Source organism: Hordeum vulgare, chromosome 6H (assembly GCF_904849725.1).
Source record: "Hordeum vulgare subsp. vulgare chromosome 6H, MorexV3_pseudomolecules_assembly, whole genome shotgun sequence".
Lineage (NCBI taxonomy): Eukaryota > Viridiplantae > Streptophyta > Magnoliopsida > Poales > Poaceae > Hordeum > Hordeum vulgare.
Window position 1 is genome coordinate 20,541,910 of NC_058523.1, and position 6,000 is coordinate 20,547,909.

Here is a 6,000-nt window from a genome sequence, read left to right on the forward strand (position 1 = left end):
GACAAGCACCTAAGCAATGACATGAGAAGTTTAATACAACTCTGACATCTGTTGGCTTCGTTGTTAATGAAGCTGACAAATGTGTATACTATCGCCATGGTGGGGGAGAAGGAGTTATATTGTGCTTGTATGTTGATGACATACTGATATTTGGAACCAACCTCAAAGTAATTGAGGAGGTCAAGTCTTTTTTGTCTCAAAACTTTGAGATGAAGGACCTTGGGGTGGCTGATGTTATCTTGAACATTAAGCTGTTGAGAGATGATGAGGGTGGGATTACACTTCTGCAATCCCACTATGTTGAGAAGATTTTGAGTTGCTTTGGATATTCAGACTGCAAAATTTCTCAAACACCATATGATCCTAGTGTGCTTATTAGAAAGTTTAAAGGCACAACTGTAGATCAATTGAGATTCTCTCAAATTATCGGTTCGCTTATGTACCTAGCTAGCGCAACGAGGCCTGACATCGCGTTTGCTGTGAGCAAACTTAGCCGGTTTGTTGCAAACCCGGGCGATGTTCATTGGCGTGCTGTTGAAAGAATTATGCGCTACTTGAAAGGTACTGTCAACCACGGGCTTCACTATACGGGATACCCATCGGTACTTGAAGGGTATAGTGATGCGAATTGGATCTCTGATGCTGATGAGATGAAGGCCACTACTGGGTATATGTTTACTCTTGAGGGTGGTGCTGTTTCCTGGAAGTCATGCAAACAAACGATCTTAACGAGACCGACAATGGAAGCAGAATTAACAGCATTAGACACATCTGGTGTCGAAGCAGAATTTCTTCGAGATCTTTTGATGGACTTACCTGTGGTTGAGAAGCCGGTTCCGGCTATCCTTATGAACTGCGATAATCAAACAATTATTGTTAAAGTGAAGAGTTCAAAGGACAATATGAAGTCCAACAAACATATAAGAATGAGATTGAAGTCTGTCAGACGTTTGAGAAACTCCGGAGTGATAGCGTTGGATTACGTCCAAACGGCTAAGAATCTGGCAGACCCCTTTACTAAAGGGCTATCACGTGTTGTGATAGATAGTGCATCGAGGGAGATGGGTATGAGACCCACATGAGTTGCCATGGTAGTAACCCAACCTATATATATTCGGAGATCCCGTGAAGTAGGACCTAGGAAAACAAGCCAGTGGTGAACTGAGGAGAGTAACTTTACTAACCCACTCCGTTGGAGATGCAATACTCTCGGATACTGTATGGTAGGATGACTACTATCTTAATGTGTTCTAAGGCTTATATGTAAGCAAGATGTTGTCCTACAGAGCGATCTTTGGAGGAACACACCTATATGAGCTTGACTGCTAGTCATAGTCTATGAGATTTGGGTGATCTCTAGTAAACTCATGAATAGGGCAGGAGTGTGACTAATATGCTCCACCCGAGGGGTCACCTTCGGCAGTCTAGTACTAGTAAGACTTGTGGTGAAGCTCCTTTACGCCAAACTGACAATTCAAGGCATAGTCCATTGTTCAGTTGTAAAGGGGTGTAGCTACTTGCTCTAGGTGAAGCTCAACCTTAACAGGTCTTCACTGAAATGCTGGTATATTAAAACAGTGATTGGAACAAGGGAACACGATGTGCCCTTGAGATCTGGTGGGGGATTGTTGAAATTGGTAGTGGGCTTTAGGCCCATTAGAGAATTTCATAAAAATCACCAAGGGCCCATGTAGGTGGTGCCATGACAAGGTGGTGGGAAGTTTAGTCCCACCCAGCTAGTGGAGGAGAAGTTGACCCCTTTATAAGGGTCTCTCTTCCACATGCTATTGGAGAGTGAGAAGAGAAGGTGCCCTCGCGCACTCCTCCTCCGCCGCCCGCCTCGCCACGCCACGCCTCGTCCCGACACGCCGCGCCGCGCCGCGTCGCGCCGCGGGTTGCGGGAATGAGCCGAGATCATACCTACGCGCTTATTTTTGCCGGTCAGGAGCGGAGAATACGTAACGGACACGGCATGATCCGAGACGTCGGATCGTGGGCTGTTACCGACTCGGACGTGGGTTCGGCCCACATCTCTCCACCCAGCCGCCTTTATAAGCAGGCTATCGCCTACCCTAGCCGTCACGAGAATCAGATCGCATCTGCCTCACGTGTTCGTTCCTTTTGCTGCTGCTGCCGTCAGCGACTCCGTCCCGTTTACCGCATACACGGTCGACGGGAGAGCAGGCCTCCGAAACCCCGCCTCTCCGGTTCCTGTAGGGGAGAGGGGCGATTAGGTTTTTGGGGAGCGATCACGCGACTGCTCGCCTCTGTCCGTCTGCTTCGTCTACGTCCGCGCCGCCCTCGTCATCGCCATGTCTTCACCAAGCGAAGCTGACCGTCTCGTCCGCGAGAAGGCCGAAGCCGAGAAGGCGGCGGCAGAGGATGCTGCCGCCGCCACCGCTGCTGCTACGGCCAATTGGCCGATCGGAGGGTATGATATGTTTATCTCTCTCCTATTTCTGTCTGCACTAGTAGTACTGTCTATATGCGTAGATGTTTCTGTTATATGCGTAGTACTTGCTAGTATATTCCGTGATCAGTATGTCATGAACCTAGTCAATGCCATGTTAGTAATTATTTCATGGATTAATCTAATCGAAAAATTGCCTATTTACTCAACAATGACGTGGCTTGGAGGACACTTTCTAGTTAAAATCGTGTGCGTGAAAATTACTTTTGTCCAAAAAAAGAAGCGAATGGAAGCCTCGGAGAGTCAACGGTGGAATGAGGTTCAGAAATGCTTGTATTCTTGGCTTGATTGTGCCGTCGATCAAGGGAAATATATTTTGGTCTATCAATATTTTTTATATTAATTAATTAAAAGGTCAAATAGTTCTAAGGTATTTTTAGTTTAAACTTGACTTTGTTTTTGCACTAGTATTTACATTTTCATGAAAAAAAGCCAACATTGACTCTTGGATAAAAAAGACAAAATTTATTTGCTATTATAGATCACTATTCATACTACTCCGTCCGGTTCTAAGTATAAGTCTTTTAGAGGTTGCACTAGATGACTACGTATAGATGTATATAGACATACTTTAAAGTACAGATTTATTCATTTTATTTCATGTATAGTCTCTAGTGAAATTTCTAATGCTTCGTTTGGATGTAGATATTGAAGGGCTTGGCATTGAATTGGCTCCAATGCCAATATCTAAGGACATTGATATTGATCTTCAATTTCAATTTTAGTGTTTGGATGTTCATATATTGGATATTGGAATCCAAAGGGAGAACCAATTCCAATTTTTGTTTGTTTGGATACCACGTGTATTATCTTGCACCGTACCTACATACATACCATACATCGAGCTGAATGGGTTCGCATCAGTTATAAATTTTGACAACTATGGAGTGCGACGATACGCCGCACTGAATGTGTTGGCATTCTGCCGAGCAGCTCATGGGCATTGCGGCCTTACTCGACGACGGGGAGCTGCGTGTGGTGGTCTAAGTAGAAGGACGATGCTCTGGATGGAGAAGGTGCATGGTACGTGCATCTCAGGTTGCAGCTTGAGATGCCACAAAAGCTAGTGTACGCTGAGGCCTGCACGCGCGTTCGCCATTGCCACGCAGGATCGGTTCTGCCAAGAAAGCTGTGCAGGTTCCTCAGGGCTGTTATATTTAGGAATGGAGGGAGTAAATTCAGTCAACACTTGCGAATATATTGTGTAGCTGCATTTGTTAATCCTTGCATTGCTCCCTATACATCGAACTTGGCAGTGCAAATCTTGCTACTTAGTTGGCACAACCCAATCCCTGCTCCCCGATCCAGCAACGATAATGGAAGCACATTTGGTTTTTCAAGTTGTGAATGCAACCTAACATCTGAAAGTGGCATGGTACAGGGGCTTCACGCACGCTATGCCATGCCAGCGATTGGCATTGGAGCAGGGGGAGAAGAAGAAGGCCAATGTTGCAGGCACTTGTTGATTCTTGCGCTACGCGGAGCAGTATAAATACGGGAGGGCACCGCCCCAACCAACGGCCCAACCGCCTCGCCCCCAATTCTTCAAACTCCCGCCATTCCCAACGGCCGCCTCCATGGCCTCCTCCTCCTCCTCCGCCGCCGCCTCCATGTCCTCCATGGCCTCCTCCGCCGCCATGCCCTCCACGAGCTCCGCCTCCTCCTCTACGCGCACCGCCGCGTCCTCTTCGCTGGCCCACGCTGACGCCGTGCCCGCGCCCGTGCCTGCGCCCGGACGCGTCGACGACGCCGACGCTTCCTCTTTGCCGGCCCCCGCTGACGCCGCGCCCGCGCCCGCGCCTGCACCAGGACGCGTCGACGACGCCGCCTCTTCCTCTTCGCCGGCCCCCGCTGACGCCGCGCCCGCGCCCGGACGCGTCGACGACGTCGCTTTTCCGCGTCTGGGGACCGCGCCGCCGCGTCCGCCGAGGGGAGGGAGAGCTGCGCCGCCACCGCCTCCTCTGAGGGGGAGAGAGGCGCGTCGGCATGGAGGGAAGACTCCCAGATTCACGTTCAACAGGGATACCATCACGCTGTCGCTTGGTTCGCTCTACGGGAGCGCGCCAGGTACTGCGGCCACGGCCGAGGCAGCCGGGCCGACTGTGGGCACGGCCGAGGCGGTCGATGCGCCGTCGGGGAACACCTCGGCGGGCGATGCCGAGCCGGGGACGACCCCACCGAGCGGCGTCGCGCAAGGAAGAGTCGCCGCAGAGTCTGCAGTTGCCCCAGGTGCGGAATCCCAATTCGATTCGATTTCTTGAGTTCTTGCAAGCTAATTTCCATGTCGACCCGATTCGATTTCTTGGATTTCTTGCAAGCTAATCGGAGGAATTTCCTTCAGGGGCTCCCACCCTGCCTGCTGTGCAGGCGTTCGCGTTCCGCGACCTGTTCGAGCAGTTGCGAAGCTCCTGGTCCCCGCCGCCGCCGCAGCTGCAGGGCCCTCCCTATCGCGACCTCGTCCCGCTCCAGGGGCCGCTGCAGCCGCCGCCGCTGCAGGCAGCTAGCTATCGCGACGTCGTCCCGCTCCAGGGACCTCCGCCCCAGTTCGCGCCGCCGGGCCACGCCCACTACGCCAGAGCAATGCAGTTCGCGGCGCGGCCGCAACACATGCGTTTCCACCTCTACGAGCCAGGGAGGCCAAGACTGTTCCTGGACGTGCTCTGGCATTTCCAGGCGACGCCCCCCGGCCACCCACAGGGGCCTACACGTCTTCTGCCGCTCCCCGGCCACCCACAGGGGGCCTTGCAGCGCGCGTATCCTCCTCTGCCGCCTGTTGGGCACGCGGGCAGCCTGTGCTGGGATTGCCAGGTCCGGCCGGCGGCGACGCCGTTTCCCTGCGGCCACTTCTTCCTGTGCCTCCTATGTTACCAGCGCCGCTTCTCGTGTCCGTGTTGCACCGGCGAGGTTCCCCAGCCTTTCTGAAGGTACGTCTGGTGTACGTAGATGCTATTTGCTGCCTGACATTCATCTTTTGCTGCCTGAAACAGAAACAGTTTACTGAACCTGTTATAGTCCCAGAAACAGTTTACTGAAAATGTTGTAGCTGAAAAAAACAGTTTACTGAAACTGTTATAGTCCCAGAAACACTTTACTGAAAATGTTCTAGTCTGAAAAAAATAGTTTACTGAAACTGTTGTAGTCCCAGAAATAGTTTACTGGAAATGTTGTACTCTGAAAAAACAGTTTACTGAAACTCTTGTAGTCTGATAGGTATTGGGAATTTTCTGCAACTGTTGTAATCTTGTAGGTAAGTAAAAGAAGATCTGTTATTCCGGGAATAAGCCATCATGGAATTTAGAACTCCAAATCAGTTGATCCATCTCATTCAGCCTTAACATAGAAGAGTATGATATTCGTTTGATTTAGCCATTTTACTTGCGTCGAATAACTCTGAACAAAACTCAGGTTACAGGAATTATAATAAGAGAGTTTTTACTGTACCCTGAAACTAGTATGGACCGTCCATTCATTATAATAGAGAGTTTTGCCATGTGCATTTGTTCAGTCCTTGATTCAGATAATTCGGTTCC